Raw genomic sequence first — 21,109 nt, forward strand, 5'->3', positions numbered from 1 at the left:
GACAGTCCCAACTAGACGTGTTGAATGCTTTAATGCTGATGATATTAACCGTTCAAGCCCATTCAGATTCTACCCCACTCGTAACAAGGGTTGACTGTCCCCAACAATTAATCTACTATAGTGTACTCAATTTGCAAACGTGGCGAACGCTTTCATTGCCTCCCAAGCGGATAGAATGAAAGTAGTCCTATTATGTTCAATTACGTTCGAGTAAGGGGCTTTCAATGATTTCGATGGAATCACGTATAATTGTAACGAAACCAAAAGACCGCTATAAGTGTAAATTAAAAATACATTTGAAAAGAAAAATGAAACTCGTTTCAGGTACAGCAGACAAACCCAAACGGAACAAGAAACTTTGCCTCCGTTGTTTTACGATCGAAAGCAATCCCTAGTCACACGTTTGAACGCATGTCAACCGTCCGCGTATTTTGTTGCCCATTTGCTCGCCGCCCGTCAAAAAATTCTGTTCGGACACGGCGGAGGTGTCCGTCGAACGCCGTTAAGCGTGCCAAGCAGTACCGAACACACCATCTGTCGGCCCCGGTCGGCGAAACTCGCGCGCGCCCATCGATTTGACGCGGGGGATCGACGGCGCCGCGGAACCGATCCTCGCGGCGTCGCCCCGGATCCCCACGTCCGGACCGACACACGTCGGAGAACTACTCCGCCCCGCGGCGAAGAATTCTTGTGCTGTGTTGTAAACTTAGATCGACATAATTTAGTTTCTACCTTGTATACACGCAATTTACGATACACGTAATAAACGATAAATTAACGAATAACGTAATATTGTATAGACGAGAAGAAGCGGTATTTAAATGAAAGAAGGAAAGAAAGAAAGAAAAAACACAAAAAAGAAGGGAGAAGAAAAAAAAAATATTCATGAAAGAGCACGGAACGATCTCGTGGATCCCGTTGCACGCGAATGGGGATCACGAGAGGGGGTGTTCCGTGAAGACTTCTATTCGGCCCGATCACGCGTCGACGAGGAAAATGTGTAAAATGGAGAACGATCGTAGGGGGAAGAAAAATTAATACGGGAGATACAATGGAACTGATATACGTAATACATGGTCCAGCTCGCGCACGCGCATCGATTGAGCACCGGCCGGCCTTTCTTTCTCGAGAGATTTATTTATGTATAACTTTTTGTCCTTGAGGAGCAACGAACTGTGAAAAAAAAAAAAAAACAAAACGGAAAATCTTCGACGATCGCTCGCTGTCCCTTGTGAGAACGGCGACTCTTTATTTCTGAAGTTTGAGAGGGGGGTTAAGAACCGCCGTCGAAACGTACGTTTAACGGTCAGGGGTCGCGATCCTAAATTGCTCGGGCAAATTGGCGTCAATTAAGCTCGATAGCCGAGAGGGGGCTTTTGTATCGTTCTCGGTACATGGGTTTTCGTAAAAGTTTTGAGGAAAGAGAAACACCGACGATAAATAACGAGTAAAACTCCGTGCGGTTTGCGTGTAAATCGAAGACAGTGATTGCATACGCGGATAGGTTATCTTCGTCTTTCGGTCGCCACAAAGAGATTTCTGTTGATACCGAAGCAATTTCAATTACACGTACCTCAGTGAAGGAAATCAGGACGAATCACCTCTACACATCTTCAATATTCCATTTCGTGACACGCTGAACATCTCTGGAAATTGCATGTATCTTCACGACTTCACGTAAGTTGCGATTCGGGGGGCCAGCTGTTTAATTCCACATTTCTCCACCATGCGGCTCTGTTGATCAACGGATTGGTAAACGGTGTTTCGTTCGATTTCGCGCATAGAACACGACGAAAAAACACACAAGATCGTATGTCACGTCGATTAGCTTTTCTACCGTGTACCCGTGTGACTAGCAACGGGTATCGATTACGATTTATAACCCTTCCGATAAATCGATTAACCTCACACGATTCTGGCCGAATTTTTGTGCGTTTCGCGGTAGGTAAGTGAGACATGTGTTAATTCTGGGTACATTAATCAGCGATACCATCTATGTAGGCCAGGTAATGACCGGCATTCGAAGCGTGGGGCGCGGCTTTCGAGACAAAGGAAGTGTATTTATTGCCCCCTTGCGTCACGGGTATCAACTGTTACGACATAAGTGGTCAACAGTGCACGCGAAATTTCACGCATAAATGCCTGGCTGACAAACAGTTTTCTGTGTGTGACTTCTCGCAACCGCCGGGGGTCTCGACAACATTAATTCCCGTCCGAATGTTTTTTCCCCCGTTGATTTTCAAAGGTAGCTGGCTCGCCTCGTTGTGTCTCAATTCCCATAGGTGCACGCGCGTTCCTCTAAACGGAATCGATCGATTACGAAAAAGAATCTCTTGTTGGGTGGGGGGCTTTCTTATCTGTCGCGAAACGAGAAGGTCTTTATCGATGAATTTATCATCGGTATTTCTCTTGCCGGCAATCGTTCGTGACACGTGTGGAAAAACTGAATTGTGCAATAATACCGCGGCGTTACTCACTACCGCAGCCGCGCGTTACTCAATATTCTATTTAGTTTAATCGCTCGCCGACACCGAGACAGAATGCAATTTCGTGGACGATAAACTTTACAAAAAAAAATAAAAAAAACGGTGTGTATGTCGCGAAAGGGATAATCGACCGCGAGCGATCGTCGTGAACACCAGGTTAGCTTAAAGTGGAAATTTTTGTATCCATTGGATAGCGAACTACTACTTATATATAGAGTAAATATATATATATATATACAAAGAAACGCGGCGAAAAAAAAAAAGTAAATGCGGGAGGAAAGAATTCCTAGCGTTGATCGGAATGTGTAAAATGCAAATTATATATTTTATCTTTACTCTTATATAGTCGCGTAAAATTAACGGATATACGTAATTTAAACAAAGGGCGAAAAAAAAGAAAAATTAAGAATCGAGTGCCGTGAATTGTTTGTAGACGTGTGAAGCGTGGAGGCAAAGAGGATTGAGTAAAAACTTCGGGGAGAGAAAATGGAAACCGGATATAACGGTCGCAACAGTGTGCACGTATGAAGTGAGTCACTAAGTTAGCGCTTAATCGATAAGGTTAACGTCTAAAGCCTAAGTCTTAAGAAGATAATTAAATAGAATTAAGGAAACGGGCATGTCGGTTGCAGCGAGCGGGGGCGGTGGTCATAAAAAAAAAGAAGGGAAATTGTAAAATGTCAGATCGAGAATCGATCCGTTCCATCTATCATGAGCGATGCGCAATTAGTAAACTAGAGAATTCGTGGGGTTTGCGATCGTGTATATAATCGATGTGTCTATTCGGGGAGCTCGCAGACGCCACCTAAGAGATTTAAAGCAAAGAAGGAAGCATGATAAAAAATCCTTGTGGCAAAGGATAATCAGCTTTCGGCCCTTTATATAAATGTAGCTCCGCGTCATATTTATTGAAGCCACGCTGCACGGCAGCAAGGCGGATCTTTTTCTTTTGTTCTCATTAATTGTCCAATAAATACTTTTTTACAACCGTAAATCGTGTTATCGGACTAGATACGTGTACATACACACGCCAATAAGTACCTTCTATCTTAATATTTTATTGTTCTATCGATTTTGAAATTTAATATATTGCATTTAAATGGTTTCTATTCTAGTGATAAAAATCGTGTAAGGACCTCTTAAGGTTTGCAATAACAACAATGTTCTCATCAATGAAAAGTATCGATTGAATCGAGTCGATACTTAAATTTTTACAAAACTGTAACGTATGTTCTGATTTTGCAATTGGCAAATAATCTCACCACGTCCTCGCACGCCCATGCGCCGAAGAGTTCCTGACTGCCTGTCGTTCTCCAGACAGGTGTCCGCTAATTTCGTATACCTTTCTAGGGTACTGTATATCTATCTAAATACGTAATGAAAGGGGAACGGTAGTCCATCGCCTCTCCATTTCAGGCAACGCGCGAAATCCATCACTCCGAGTGCTGTAACTCGTTCATCATCTCGAAACGACTCAACCGACCGTCTTTTTTACGATACGAATACGGAAACGTATAAGGAAACGAGATAATGAGAACAAAAAAAAAAAAGAAACACGGAAAAAACGCGAAAACGATTTCATATCGGTAAAATACAGAGAGAAATTCGCTACACTCGATAAGATCACACGTGCCGTAATATTCCAGATGTTCTAACTCTCAAAACGTAATATTGTTCAGCGTTTTCTATCGGCTTTATTTTTTTTTCCGAACGAACGGCTTTCCTACAGCGTCGTATCACCTGCAACCTTTACAGGTGACGGATGTGTCTGTCCGAAACGCTGCTTCGACTTCGGCGCCACGTTGAATCGTCCGAATTTTTCGGGACCCTCGATCACTGTACATCCGATGCATTTGTAAATAACCAAGCGAAACGAGAACGTTGGCGCGTAAATTGCTTTCCTCGACTGCGGTTGAAAGGGCGTCGTCATTGTTACAGAGAATTCCTTTTCAATTCGACTAAAGTTTCCTAAGATCGTGGCGGTCTCGTCGATAGAGTTCCGCTCTGTGAAGACTGATAGACCCGTTAAAACACACGATGAAAACGATGCAAACGCGCAGAATTGACGGTTCAACGGTGACCAACAATCTCGTGTTTTCGTCCGATCGTCGTTCAACGACTCGATGTATTCCATGTCGTGAACTTTTTACTTTAGAAATTACCTCGTGGGTCAACAATAGTACTTACCGGAAGGCGTTCTGATTTTTCTTTTTGACGGTGGCAAAAGGGTTGGGAGGGGGGGAATACCCACGAACACGGACTACGCTGTAACCAGAGTTACAACTGTAAATAATTATTCCATACGGGGGGAAAAATGGCGGGCGCATCGAAGACGGTTTTTTTTATCGGCGGGGCAATGTGAAAGGCGACGTCTGACGTCGCGGCATCGAATCGCGAACCGCGACCACTGTATACGATACCGCGTAGGTAAAGTAGGTACCTGTTTAATAGACTAAAGGAATTACAAAGTAACGGTAGCAGAGGACTAATTAATTACTATTTATTGATACGGTACTGCGTAACGATATACGAGCACCGTCGTGGAGATTACGGACGGTTCGAACGTTTTCGTCGCGATCCGATCGCCCGTACCCTGACGTGGAAAATAGTGTAAAAGGATGACAATATTCTTAAGAGCCGCAACGTTGTCGTCCCCTTTAATGCACTTATGGTTACTCAAGTGTGTAGCGATTTCTGTGGCTTATTTCTAAGAAGACCGACTATTACCCGTTTCTTGCGTGAAATTTTACAGAACTTACCCGAAACACATTTTTAAGGACATAACCGCTAGAAAACCACCTGCAAGTATTAATGCTCCAAAGATACCCGAAGCGTACGATTACGACAGGATTTACGATTTGTCAAATAGATGTATTGCGCGGTGTAACCAGAACCGAAGAGATTAATTCTTTTTTTTTTTCTTTTTTCACCCCCCGATATCGGCCGCACACTCGAGTCATCAGTGTTCACATTGGACACATTGCCCCGACCGATCCGGTGGAACATCTATGTACATGTTATATTATACATAAAACAACGTATACACACAACGCCGTACACAGTCGTGCACGTATGCAAGTGTACACAACACACACACATATACACTTCAAAAGTGCAGCAATGTATGCCCAGATACAAAAAAAAAAAAAAGAAAAGACCGGGTACAACAGATTCGTTCGAAACGGTTACGCGATGCGAAAGAAAAAAAGAAACATTAGATAGGGGTGTGTGCCTACAGGCCGAAAAATGTGTAGGCCGCACCACTTTACCGAAGTATAAGTGGAAAAGATGATATAAATAAATGAATCTAGAGAGAAAGAGAGAGAGAGAGAGAGAGAGAGAGAGAGAGAGAGAGAAATAAGTAAAGAGTATGTCACAGTGAACGATGTTGATGATGACGATGATAATGATGGCGGGTGATGGTGACGACGATTACGATAATAACGATACGATTGCAATGACGAACGATATGGCCACGCGAATGAACTATGTATTATGAGTAACGACGACGACGATGACGACGACGACGATAACGACTACGACGATGGGAAACGATAATAGTATTATACGCTATCATGTCGACAAGTCTAAACCGTATTGTATTATATTATATAAGAGTCTGTCCATATTAATAATAATTATATTAATTATAATAGCTGTGTTTGAAAACGAGAAATAAATTGTGGTTGAATATGAAATCGAACCAAATGTCCACGCAACGTGTGCTGTTGGAAACGTGTATCGAAAACCGGACGCAAGCTCTGCTCCAAACTTTCGTCCCCGCGTCGTCGGGCCAAACTTTATCGATTCGAATGCGAACAACCGGGATGCCTACGCTGAAACCGGTCGAGTTCGTTCGACCTCGATTCGCGAGAAGATTGATCGAGTCGCGCGTCCACCGTGTTGCATCTTCTCCTCCGATCGATTAATTAATCGGTAATTCGTGAAGATTGCGATTTTCAGCGTTAACGACTTTGGCCGTAAGCTTGAGACCGTCGACCTAACAGTACTTACGTACAGCAATTTCAAAATGATGGGCATTTGTAGCTCTCAGTAAGCAGAAGTAATAATTATTAAATTAAAATTTGAATTTTAAAAAATGGTGAATATGAAATCAGTGATATGTACGCAACAGTTTCTCTATTTATTGATCGATAGTCACATGCTTACGATCGGTTACACGGGTTGCTCCAATTTGCTGCACGTGATGCACATTCGAAACGTCTTTGTCGGGAATTACATCTATCCCGTACGATCAACGAAGTCTTTCACGCTCGATGGGGAAAAGCATCGTCGGGGCCGGGGTAACGCGAACTCTCTCGGACCCTTCGAAAAGGTTGCCCGGTAACCCCGAAGGTTGCATTTATACGAATTGTGGCGGAAGGAACCATTGTATAATCCAAGATGGCCTCCACCTCGGAGAGGATTATTATTGGCTAATACGAGGCAAGAGGCTCCGCCTTGGCTCACGGCTCGTGACGGGATGATTTATTGGGATTTCTGTCTGTTCGCCCCCTGCGCTGCAACGAACATACCGTCGTGCGCCTAGCTTCTAGGCGGCCCGGTATGCCTGGAACACCGGCGATATTGGATTTCGACGTTTTCGCCAAACTGCAGCTGCAACGGTTTCTTCTCGGCTGGGGGGGAACGTCTCCATTCCGCAATGGGATTCCATGCCTTTCTTTGGTTGACCCAATTTCCGTCCCTATTTCAGCTGCCGTTGACTGTACAGGTTTATACTTCCATTGTTAGGTGAACTGAAAAGGGGGCATTTGCTGCGAACCCCAAAGTGTTTTAATTACTTTCTATTTTTTTTCATGTTGCTTCTATCAAGAGTTTAATTTCTTATAAGAAATTCGAAAGTCGTCACAGCTGTGTTCGTTAGACCTTTTAAGACAAAAAACGAAATATTATTTAGCTACCACAGCTGAGACGATTTCTCGAATAGAGTCCATAGGCTATGTCACATTCGGTCGAAGCAAACAGGTCTCTTGACTCAACTTGCAATTGTGGTTATAAACTGGGTGAAGATCAATTTCCTGTATCGACAAGGATGCCTGTTAGATCAATTGACGTTCCGTCTCTCGAGGCTATTCATGGCCAAGGACGATCTGTCAGTCGAATTGATCCTATTAATTCATAAGTAGACCAGATGACAGTCACCACTGCGAAGAGTAGTCTCGGTCTGATCCATGCAGTTCTCATCTGTAAATCGTCTGAAAGAGGTAACTATAATGGAGACGGAGAATCGCGAACGGAAACTGAATTCCTCGTGTTGCTTCAGCACTCGATTAATTTCCCTTCTTCCATCGGCGAACGGATCCGTCATCGCGTAAGTATCAGCAACGGTCCACGGTTTAAGGGTACGAAACGTGCGCTGACCTTTGCCAATTCCGTTGTTGCAGGTGCATCCAGGTTGCGAGAAGTCGACCCGAGGATAAGGAGGGAAACGGTTAATGGAAGGGAAGAAGAAGAAGAGAGAGAGAGAGAGAGAGACGAAAGGGAAGGAAGAAAACGGCGGAGCAGAGAGCCTAGCAAGATAGAGGGGCTCGGTGGGAGGATGGCGGTCAGAATTTATGGCCGCTTTATCACTTTACCGGCCTTGCCGCGTCTCCGTGAGGAGGGCCAGGATCTCACGATGAACTTTGGCACTCGACTCCGCTGCACTCGACGAACGGTGAGCCCTCTAACTTTCTTGTTTACTCGCGTTTCGCTGGAGAGAGATTACGCATACACCTGTTTTCCTCTTTATCCGTTTCTTTTCCACGGGACTTTCGATGTTGAACGAGACACGGCGGCACGGGAATGGGGAATTAGGTTGTCTTTTACGTATTCTGATAATACTCAAATTTGATCAGACAAACACTACCGTTTGGGTTAGTGTGATTAGAGGAATAATATAGAGGAGGTGGTATAAATATGGGCTACCATTTTTACTTCAAGACTTATTGCTAAATCTGTTGGAGATCTTCAAGATGGAACACTTCATTGCATCTAAAACATGTTTGCTTTACGATATGGAATTAAAATAAGCTTCTTTCTTTTTGAGTCATAGAAGCACCTAACATGACCCTATACTTTCAACTAGCTCATAGTTACACCCTAGCCTGTATTTGAACCACATCTTCTACTTTCATTGAATTGTCATACAACATATATCCGTAGAGTAAAGCAAACTATAATGTATATGTTAGTTCGTCTCAGTAATATTATCTTGAACAGTTTTACACATTTTAATCGAGTACCAGGGGTTGACCAGCAGTATGAAAGAAATCCTTCTGACTACATTCTCATTGTTCCTATCTTAATCATTCGAGTAGCACTCCATTCGGAAGATTTCTTCGGTCGATATTTCCAAAGCTCCTCTTCAAAGCCCCTCGGAATGCACTTCACAAATCGCAAGCTAACAATTAGAAGTCACCCATCTACACTACAAGGACCTACCCCGAACGATCTGCTCGTCTGCGAAGCAACGTGGTGCCGCAAATTCTCGCCTGCTGCCCCACGCGTCTCCCTTCGTCGAGAAGGGGGGGGGGGAAGAATCCAAGTCTGGGGTCTCGTAAAATTTACGCGACGCTCGCCGACGTCGTGACGCGTACAACTGCATAACGCATAAAGTAACCCCCATTAACAGACCATAAATTCAATCCCTGCGGCACCGTTGTTATGTATGAGCGTCGTTAGTGTTAATAGAGTGTTAATTGCACCTATACCGCTCTCGATTCTGTTCAGGTGACGGAGCCGCTGATGGTGGTAGAAGGCGAGACAGACGGGCCGAAGAGAAAGAGAGAGAGAGGGAGGGAGAGAGCGTGAGAGAGACTTGGCCATAGAGGACTCCCGGTTGCGTGCTGTCCAGCTACTACTAGCGCCGTGCTTCTGCTGTTTTGCATAGGGAATACATCAATTTTCGGCGCTTCCTCGTCTCTCTCTCGCTCTCTGCAACCCTCCCTGGCTCTATCTTCGCGCTCCCTACCCCGACCGTGCTCATCCCCGGTCTAACTTCCGGCACGCACAACTTCCAACCAACCCCCACCCTCCACCTGAATCGTGGCGCTTCGTGTAACCGTAATTCGTATCGAAGATAATTGATATCGCGGCGAACGATGATCGTGGCCGCGTTTCCGTGACGTCTGTTCCCGAGGATGATGATCGGTTTCGATTTGCTGCCCTGGAAACCGTGCTTGCGCGACGTGATCGAGACAATTGTCGCGGATTCCGCCGTTGTCTGATGCCGAGAGTCTGCCCGTTTCGCTCTGATAACTTGCCCTTCGGGCTATGCTGCATCGAGGGTACTTATAGTGGAATAACATTTTTAGTTCGTTGTTGCGTTTCTTGGATTATAGGAAGAAATGGTTCTAGGATCGTGTCATTCGGTTTACGATACGTTTCTGTCTTATGGCATCTGACCCGTTTATCGATATCTCTGCCTCTTGTAGCTAGCACGTCGACACCAATGCCCATTTATTGTCATGTGAACCCATAATATGTTCGAACGAGGAACACTTTGAAGATCGATTTTCCTATTCAACCCTCCCATCCCCTATAGCCTGGATCCGTGAAATGATCCTACTAATGCCGGGTATATTCGTCATCGTAAAATCCAGTAAACTCAGAGTTTCGAATAACGATAAATTATATTTCTAGACAAACATTGTTTTTATGTGAATCCTATTTTGTTTGTCAGTATGAAAACGTTATATCCTCAACGAATTAAACAGTGAAGTAACTAAAGAGTGTAGGTATCGTGATTCCCGTCAGGCCTACATTACCATAACGCATAACCGCAACCGGCTGACGTTATCGTGACAAAAGGGTTGAAACTTTTGTAAAAATTACCCACCGCGTAATTAGAATGTAAAATAGTAACGTTAATTTTATATCACCGTTTCATTGCATAAAATTCGGAAAATGATTTGTCACAACGACAACGATTGTGTTTGGACGAGTGGATCGAGGGTGGGGCGGACGTCGGAATATTCAAAGTCGAAGCTTAAACCGAGGAGAACGGTTGTACTTTCGGTCGGATCATTCGGTGCCGGTGTGGAGGAGCTAGAATACATAACGTAGAACGGCACATAAATCAATAATATCGCCGCCCCCTCTCCTTCCTTTCCTCCCCCGGGACACCCGCCACCCCAATGGCCACCCTCCCGCCCTTCCAACCCACCGTCTCTCCTCTGCGAACCTGCGGGCGACGCCGGCGTCTCTCTCGCAATCAATGTTCGCGTCTAAAGCGTCACAAACAATATATGACCTCCGGCGTTCGCCCGATTAATACGTCCTGTCACGTGCGCGTAAAAGTATTTTCGCGACTTAATTAACAAATCAATCGACGGCTGGTCAGGGTGAGAAATGCCGCGAGAATTATTCGACGATTGCCCGCCGATAAGATCGCGCGTCCTGGAACCGTGTTCGATGCATCGGAAATATTGGGACCCATTGTATTTGGCTATGAACCGTCTGTGATTGGTCACTGTCGCCCTGCAGATTTGTAGCTCGTGTTTCGTCGAACCTGAAACTGACTGAAAAGAATTGGAAATTTCGTTCGGGGATGACCTACATAGAGCGAGGAACAAAAACAATCGCATGATATGGTTCTACGTGGGGACATATAATTTGATATCTGTCAGTGGATTTGCAATTATTGTCACGACAATAATGTGTCGTAGAGGGTTTTTACATAATGAACTTTTGAATACTCCGCCACTTGAATATTTTTGTTACTCATTGTACAGTTAAATAATAGAATTAGTGTTCGTTAACTTTAACAGTTTTCGTAGTGAACTTTTGATTTTTCCGAGATTATCTTCGTTACTGACTGTACAACTAAATATCCCAATTAGTATCTATATTCTTATCTTGAAGGCATTACCTGATTAAAAATACACTATCATTTAGCTAATTAGTGTACCGTTGGTACTCAAGATTGTTACTAAAAAAATTAACGGACTGTCTGAATTCCATGAATAACAGACGTATTGAAAAAATATCGAAAAATGACTAAAAGAACGTCATCTAATTTCGAAGAAAGTAATTTCTAGATAAATTGATCAACAATCCTTGTACCTACAAATCCTGCATACTCAATAATTAGTCAGACATCTTTTTTAACCCTGCTGTTCTCCTCGGGTCTATATGACTCGAAATAAAAATTATATTTCAATAAGTATTACATTTTTGAATATTTCTTTTAACTATCGAACGTACTTAAATTTCACTTCTACTTTCCTTACATCTTCCTTTTCGTAAGACCAAATAATTTCCAAATTTGAAATAGTTTTATTAGAAGGGATACAAACGTGAAGAATAAATGAGGAAAACAGCAGGGTTAAATGCATTTATTTTGCTCTCGTTTCATTTTGTACCCACCAAAGGTAGTAGACAACGGTACTGACAATTACAATAGCTTCGTAAACCACCCCGAACATCGTCAGAGAATCTCTCATCGCAGCCGTGATAGCCATCTTCCTGTCAGGCTCGCGTCTCCGCGCCTCGTGTCACCTCGTGGAAGCTCGTCTGGAAAAGCAACTTTCACCGTACAACGAGGGCCGTCTATTAACGCGTCGAGGCGAAGTTCACCCCGGGCCAGGAGGAGCCGACTCGACGGGGTGAAACTTCCCCCGGTTTTCCGCGGAGTTCCGTCGGCTGTACGTGTCGTCGATACGGAAAGGCTAAATGCAAAACCTTGTAAGGGGAGATGGTCTCCGAGTTCCGACAGGCCAACAAAACATCCTCGCAATTAGCCGTATATTCCGATGACACTGGTGCAGTATCCCCAAGGGCGGGTAGGTGTGCAAAGGGAAAAGGGGAGGAAGGTGAGGGCCGGTGGGTCAGCCGAGCCTCTGCTAATTTCGTTTCGTAGCTTTCAACCCCTTTCTCCTTGACTCGTCCGGACGTTTGACGAGGGAGTGGGGGTGTCCTGGGAATGCGTGTTATAAGCCCGGGGAAAAAGTAAGAAACGGGCGACAAAAAAGCGTTAAATAATAAAAACTTCACGGATTTATGTTCCGGTGAATTGGACGTGTAGATTGGCCGGGATCGGTGGCGGAGAAGCACGGGGTAGGTATAGGGCGGACTGGAAAATTCGTCGGACGAAATTGAAAAGTGGCCGAGAGATATGCCCCCGGACGCATATCGGTAGGCAGATGGATGAGGAGCGGGGTCGAACAGGGGATTGAAACGGGCAAACGGACGTGAAAAAATACCCGGCGAAGCCCGATCGACTGAAAAGTGCCTGCACCCGGCTACGAATGTGTATCTGTGTGTGTGTGTGCGCGCGCGTATGTCTATTTTTTTTCCAGGGGCTTTGTTTTCGCTCCGTCGTTCTTCATTTTAAGAGAGAAGTTATTGAAATGAATTATGCCTCGAGCACAGCCCCTGGACACGTCTGGTTTGTTGATTTTTCGACTCGAAGGGGGTGGGTGTGGGACCAGCTGACAGGATTTTTGCGTGTTTGACGAGGCCTGATCGGAGCTGGACAGGGCTGTCAAACCTTGTAGGATGAGTTTATTTAACTCAGCAAGTTTCTGGATGTGTAATCTCTTGATCTGCCGATAAATTTTCACGCGACTCGTGGAACAACACGGCTGAAGGGTGAGTTTTATACGACTGACGTTATGCAGGTCCCGGTAGTTTGCATTGATGTCAGATCTCGAAGTTTACCTCTGCTGCGACGGACTGTTAGCTTTAGAATACCGTAAAAGCCATGGTTACATCAAATAATAAACATTTTATTTGTTCCAGGTGACGGATTGAGAAATGGTCACGAGTGTGAGAACGACATAGACAACATGCTGACAGAATCTACAGTGTCGATCAAGAGTTCGATAAAGTCTCAACACTTGGATTGTGGATGAGATCCAATTGAAGCCTTAATGATCATTCCTGAAATGGATGCATCTTGATAGGAAGTTGGCAGTGTCTATTTTGGAAGTTTTTGGAGCACGACATTTCGTACTTGATAAGTCGATACAGATACTCGGAACATCTGAGATATAATAGAACATCATATTACCTCAAACACAGTCTGCCTTAAATCTCTCGGAAGTGATAAATCCTGGCACATTCCGTATAGATTATGAGGTGTAACACAAATGTGACATGTGACATATGAGTCACTCTAGCCTCAGACATCTACATCGAGGTTCTACCTTTTTAGATTTCCACTCCATTTCCGATGGACGCTACTACCGTCGCAACTACACTTCAACAACTCTAATCGACATTTAATTTCCATCAAGCTAACTACTAATCAGACCATGGTTTCCTACAATCTCCAGTTTCAGAATCTAAAATTAGCACTGAAAACGATCACACGATCATCACTGGATCCATCCTGGACATTCAGAGTTCTCTTTACAAAAGTACAAATTATTATTATTCCTTCAAGATGTACCATAAGGGTCCAATCGTGCTCCATAACACTCGAAGAGTCATTAGATACGCCATTCACTCACTCGAAGCAATACCGACCACGTGGACCAGCGAAAACTTCACCAGAACGTCTCCGAAGCGAGAAGCAAAGCCGTCTCCGGGATCCATTCAAAATTGCCGCCGGTTTTCGAGGTGGTCGGCAGCCATTCGGTTTGCCCCCGTGACATTCGAGGGAGAGGATGATGGTTCCATCGAGTAGGTAGTGCCTAGACGGGGCTCCACCCAGCACTTAGTTCACGTCGTGACGGTGGCCCGGGGCACGGCCGTTTCCAGGGTACAGTCACGCCCCTGCCGTGCCAGCACTGTACTCCGATTCGCTGGCCCATATCTCATCTGGTCCATCGCATTAGCCTAATCTGCCAACTACGAGAGGAATAGAGGGGGCTGGAGGGGGGCGGAAAAAAAACAATGGGGCGAAAAAAAAAAGGAAAAACGCGGCCATCAATGGTTACCCCCGCCGACGCGGGATCGCTTGGCGAGGTGCTGCCACCTTCGCGGTTGAATCGTGAACGCTGCCGATCGATGTTTCCTTGTTTTTTCTTCTCGCAGGATGTTATACGCCCGGAACGTTTACCTGTGACTCGCCCTGATTCGATTCCCCTTTGATATTCCGCGGAATATTATCTTGATCCGCGGCAAGGACACCGGCGATTCGATGACTCGAGATCGGACAATTTGTTCGTAGTTGCGATCGGTCCTCTTGAGTCATCGGAGAGGAAGAAGGTTTTGGGTGCAAGAGAGTTCGGATATGTTTGGATTTCTGGAGGTAATTTGGTCCTTTTCTGGTTGAGTTAAAGACGTTGATTTTGTTTTCTTGAGCATTACAATGGATTTCAGTTTTGTGGCATCTAGAAGTATGCTTTTGTATCGTAATTTGTTGTGTAGTTTATTTAATTCTCTTGTAGTATCTAACGAAGTGGTAGTAGTATTTATATGATCGTTATGTAGATCTGCTTGTAGTCCTTGGGGTAGATTGCACCATCTTTTAACTAAGAACTTACCGATTTACGCGTTCTGATGGGCCTAGAAGTGTCGAGGGACAGTTTAGAAATGCTTATATTATCTGCCATTTATGATCTAACTAACGATTGCCAGAAATTCGGTGGTATTTAAATTGTACTACAATTCCCAGTCTACATAATCCTGTTCAGAAGAAAAGTAGCTCTTGTTAAAAAAATGTTATCGAAGTCCCTCGATCATTGCTCGATTTTAAACAAGTTACATTCTTATCTGAAACAAGTGAAGGTTTCGGTTTACGTACTTTCTTCAGCATTTTTAACAGAGTTGCCATAATTTTTCGCTACAATAATTCTTAAAAGTATCTCGGATCTGATGCAGACTTGAATGTCTAGAATATTATGATCGCCTTAAAACTTAGTAGACCTTAGAAAAACGTCCTTTGTCCCTATTATTATCTAATTCTCACTTAAAGAATTGCAATTTCGAGGATTTGACGACAGACCACGTATACCTATCCAAACTTCACTATACTTCAAGTATTTTCGCGACTTAAAACTCCCAAATCTTCGCAGAATAATCAAGAAATCCAGTTGCAAAAGATTTCCAAAATCTCTCTAAACATTTCAATTTTTCAATTCGAACCAATGTGTCTTAGCTAAGGTTTCAACAGCCATAAACCGCGTCATTGTTCCGACGTTCGTCCGACATATTACGGCTACAGGATGACCGTCGTTCGTTCCGATGCCTCAGAAAAACATTTACATTGCGTCCGAGCAATAAACTTTTTATAGAGTACCATAGAAACACGGCCCACGTGCGGTCTGCGAGTCAGTTTGCGTTTCACGTCGGACGAGGAAGCAGCTCGCCGTGACGCGGTCGTGGACTTTCCACCCTGTTCCAGCCATTGTTCACGGAAATCGGTGAGTATTACCTTCTTCGTGTAATTTCTATGTCCTTTGTTCTCCTTGCGATCGGCGACAACCGATTTTGTTCGCTTTCGAGCGGACTGAATCGGGCAGCGACGGGTAGACGAGCTTTCACGGGATTCTAAAATACATCGAACGGTTCGTTTCGACGATAAAATCCCATTAAACGGTAGGTGAACATCGACAAGCAGCTTTAACACCGCGATAATTCGTATTACACGTTTCGTAATTTAATCAGACCTGTATCGGGTACCGTTGGTCGCCATTTATTGGGATTAGAGGGCCGATTATGAACGAATACGAAGTTATTACGAGCGCAATATTACTTCGGTGAAGTAATACATATGGCCCAGGACGTTGTAATTGGACGCTGGAATCAAATAAATGTTTCCACTTCCACTGTTTCATGCGCGGCGGTAACACATATCCCCTCTGCCAACGAATGGCGACTTTAGCGTTGGTCATAAAGGAAAATCTTAAACCCCAATTACTGTCCCGACAAATGTGTTACCGATGTGAACGTAATTCCACTTAAAGGAATTCTTGCTTCTTTGCTACTCGATGACGGTACAAATTGTCCCAGCCTCGAATTGCCCGACATAAATCCTCATTTCCCCGTCGAGCGTATAAACATGCGGCCCTCGAAGACGTTTCTTCGTGCTGGCCAGAGGTATATGTATATACCCGACAAGAAAGAAGCCCAGATGTTGGCGAACCCGTGGGCCGTGTATTGCACCGATTACTCGGGGCCCCCCCATAAATTGCTCCAGTTTCGAAGGAAAACGCGCCTGGACACGTGTGTACGCTCGTCCCTGGAACAATGCCCGTTTTCTTCGCTCCGTGAACGGACCCGTGAATCCCCCGCTATATTGTTCGGTGGCAAGGTCGGTCGCTTCACCAGGACGCGTTGCGTAACTGGGAAGACAAAAGAAACACGTGAAGATGCCGGAACAATTGGTTCAGGAGAGGATTTCTGGGCATTCCGGTTCCTTGGATTCGAGGCTTCCTTCAGTCCAAGTGCAGAATACTTCAAGACAAGTCGTCCTCGAACCTGAAGACTGTGCACTTGAAGAATATTACTCGAGTAAGTGACCAAACACTAAGTTTCATTACTCGACCTCGAATGTTTGTGCAAACATAGATTCTTGTAGGGTGATTCATAGAGACTCGAGTCAGAAGAACGTTTAACTGAGGATTTTCTGAAGCTTTAAGTAACATTGAAATGACGTATATGTTTATTTATGCATGCAGTTTAGTAATTATAATTTTTGAAGGGTATTGTCTTGGATAGATGGAATGGGAGAGTAGAATAAAGTGTAGAAATTAACCCTGTAGTGTTATAGACACTTTCAGAAGTTGCGTATGCTTGCTATATCATCAAGAATTTTATAATAGAGCAAAGAAACCGTTTTCAAAACTATCTGGCATAAATCTACGAAATCTCGATCATTATTACCACATCTAACCATTGAAATGACGTGAAATCTGAAAGTGTGCGATTTAAATTGTCATCGATAGCACCGAATCATATTTCTTCTCAACTGCAATTAATCGTAATTAATCGAATCATTGGATTTTTAAGTCGGTTTTCTTTTCGATTCAAAACGCTGTACGAGATGAGAGCAAAGTTTCGACGGCGAGGCGTCTTCGAGATCGGACGGCTCGATCTCGTGTAAATTGATTATCCAGAGGAAAATTGAGGCAACGATGGACGATAGGGACGCGAGAGGCTTAAGCGTTCGTTTAAATTAATTCACAGAGGGTTGTTAGGCGTAAAGTGCGGTATTAGTTATTAGGCATGGTGTTAATTATTCGATGAAATGAAGTAAACAGTGCATTGTGTGAAAATTAGCCTCGTGCGTTCGTTATGGTTCCCGGGGCCTACGCGTATAAATATCTCGTTCCATCAAGTATGCATGTAATTTGTTACGAGAAACGATACGCGTGACTTGTACGCGACGCATAAATTCCGCCGCAGGTGCGCAACGGTTAGTTTTTTGCTTCTTTCTTATCTTTTCTTAAAATAAAAATGAAGTGACCAGTTATCGCATAGAGGAACAACGGCTTCTTATCGTTTAGTTCTTTTTTTTTTTTTTCGTAAAGTAAATGTCTATGTTACAGTTGTGAAGTAGATATGTAAAATTTCTTCAATCGCTGTTTAACGCGATAAACATTAGATATTGTTGATTCACGATGATTAATGAAAGATAATATTCTGACTCGTGTATGTAAATTATTTAGAATTGTAACAATTTATAGATATGAGTACTTGTTTCCAATTTCTTCGGGTGTTTTTATCGTTTTTTTTATTTTTAAGTTTCACACCTTTATCGCTTATCTGCGTGTTTATGTCGAAATGATACTTTATTGTTTCAAAGGTGATGATTATTAGAAAGAAAATTTATTTTGCAGTTCCGCGCGATTTATGGTCATTTTATGTACATCTAATATTCGTTATCGCGCGGAAGGATTGATTTATTATTTCGCAAACGGCATTAGAAACACCGTAATATCGGAAAAGGATTCTTGTTTCGCTGAATTTGTAACACAAGTCGTGCGCTTATCTTTTAATTAAGTGTCCCACACTTATTAACTTATCGTACCTACCATTATCCGATGACCTTTGGGAAAGGTAATAACTCTAACGCATCATTTATCTTAGCTAAATTACAGAGCACTCACCATCATTTTCCGCTTCTGAACGTACAACTCGCCGCGGTATTAATTACCGGCGTTATTAGGACTGCCGTGTTTGTCTCGGAACGATCTAACGAAGAAAGTTCAGCTTCGACGCGCATGCAATTTTCCTAATTGTTCGACGACGAAAAACACGGTCTCGTTTAATAATATAATTACATTGAATCCTGTGAGTGCGTCGAAGCCAGTCTTAACTCAAACTTCTTGCGAGATTCTTGAATCTTCTAACAGAACAATAAATCAACACTGAAGTTGCTATTTATTTCATTAGAATCGAATCATCGGATCTTATCGACCAATATCCATCTAGAAACACTACACAAAAACTTCATTTAAATACCAGAATAAGAAGCAAAAAGAATTTATTACAGTCCCCACGTGACATTTATTCAATTAAACAAGTTTACATTCGCCCGACGCGAGATGTACCTACTATCTGATTTCCAATCCTCGTCTCGATCCGGCGCACGGCGAATTCTTTCCATTTCGCGTCCCGCCGTTTGACAATTTTTTATCTAGATAAAAATGTTACCCGTCTCCGGCACGGACTCATATTTTAAAAGACACCTCCGACGATTTTTCACCGGCGAGCCACCTTCCACCCCGCGTACCCACACCCATCCATCAACCGCTTCACACCGACGCGAACCGTTTATTTGTCTTTCAATTCCGTTTATCATGCATCTGCGGATTCCGCGGGGCCGTGTTAAAGAGACGTCCGCGAGACATTGAGTCGTCCCGCTGACAAATGGCCGTCGTTTACGTTTCTTGCCGAATATTTTTCGGTGCCCTGTATGTATCTGTGTGTGTGTGTGTGTGTGTGTGTATGCACCTACTTCTGCCCCCCTCGCGACGCGTTGCGCCTCGAGCGACGGGGAGCAAGCAGGGGTTTGCGGGGTACCATTTATGCTCCGGAGGACCGATTGATCGTGTCATTGAGACGGGAAAAACGGTGAATCTGGAGGAAAATGTATACGGTAATCCGTATCCACTTACGAAGATTCCGTGTCAGATCTGTGCTGGCTTCGCTTAATCACAGGGGAGGGTAAACAACCGACGGTTGTAATGCTTGGAAGAAGTTTATTGAGTAATTCTCGAGTGCGTTAACGAGCCCACTAGTGCGTTAATTAATGCTTCTTGTGTTGTGCACGGGCTTAAGGAGATTGGTCACGAATATCCTGAGATGATGGGAGTAAATGCATCGTTGATCTGTATGTTTCTTGGTTACGTGGAGGAATAATCGCTATGGAGGGCAGTCGTTTAGGGATTGTTTAGTTGACGTGAGGATGTTTGGGAGAATTTTATTTACATACAGTTCGGTCCGTAAATTTTTTTAAGCGTTCACAGGGTTTTAATATGTTAATTTTTTTATAATTCATTTTCGTAATATGTTTACGAATTATAGGTTCTTAAAGTATTTAAAAGTTGATTTGCTAACTTGTAGAATGACAAATTGATTGCAGTTTTCAGATGTTTAGTCTCCCAGTGAAATTACGCAAATGTTTTATTTGCGTAATTGAAGTCACGGTGAACTCGCCTTTTCGCCAAGAATTTCGTGGTGGATTCTTCGATTCCGCTGGACACCGATTCCATTTATTCGTCTAATGATCCCAGGTCACTTCGGGAGCAGCACCTGTTCCAACAATGACTCCGTTGTCGCGGACAACGGAGGGCAAGATTAATGATCCCTTAATGACTACATAAATGCTTCTGAGCGCCGCGAAAATATAACTCAATCTTCCCTCGGAAAGTATTCCGCGTTCCGTGTGAAGCCTAATTACATAACTATCAATAAACCGTGACATCTGAAGCATTAACATAACCACGATGTTTTACGATGTGTATTTAACTGTTCGGGAAGACATCGACGAAGGATTGAGAACGATCGTGAAACATTTCGGAAGTTTGTGTTTTAATCCGTTTTAATTATCTCGCTTTCGTACGATTAATGGAACCTCCGTTACTTTCGAGTGTAACGAAGGAAACATTTCCAATATGAAGACCACTTGTGACCATCGGTTCGTTTAGTTATTGTTATCCTCTAGAAGACATTTTCTCTTTCAAGATTCGTAAGATTAAAGATCACCATTCTTCAGAATATACGCTATAATTATAGTAACAATTGACAAGTTGGACGATCAATCCCTGATTTAAAAATAAGAACACTGTTACACGTTTACTCGATAATTTAAGCACACTTCGGCTTTACTCGACCTACAAAATTCGGATTATGATGGCGGCACTGAACCATTTTACCAAATTTCGGTAACATCTGTGACTTCCTCTGCTATTTTATTAAAGTCATCAAGTTTCCTAAAATTAATACACATAATTATGAAAGTGATCATAACAGATTCCAATACTCCCGATCATTCTATCGATAGACAATCTATAAAATCGGCAGGTTTTCAAAAGGCACGCATGATAGATTCGGATCTATACATAGAACGGCAGCGATGTCGTGGGCCTCGTCGAACTTCCCGTCGCGATCTCCACTTTCAGGCGAGCCCCAGAGGCGAGATAAGGAAGTTGGATCCTCTGGAATCGTTCTGGTTGCACGATCCCTCGCCGACTTCGGCTGGTAATAGCTGGAAAAGAGAAACGATG

The sequence above is a fragment of the Dufourea novaeangliae genome, unplaced genomic scaffold, assembly GCF_001272555.1.
Source record: "Dufourea novaeangliae isolate 0120121106 unplaced genomic scaffold, ASM127255v1 scaffold60, whole genome shotgun sequence".
Taxonomy (NCBI): Eukaryota; Metazoa; Arthropoda; class Insecta; order Hymenoptera; family Halictidae; genus Dufourea; species Dufourea novaeangliae.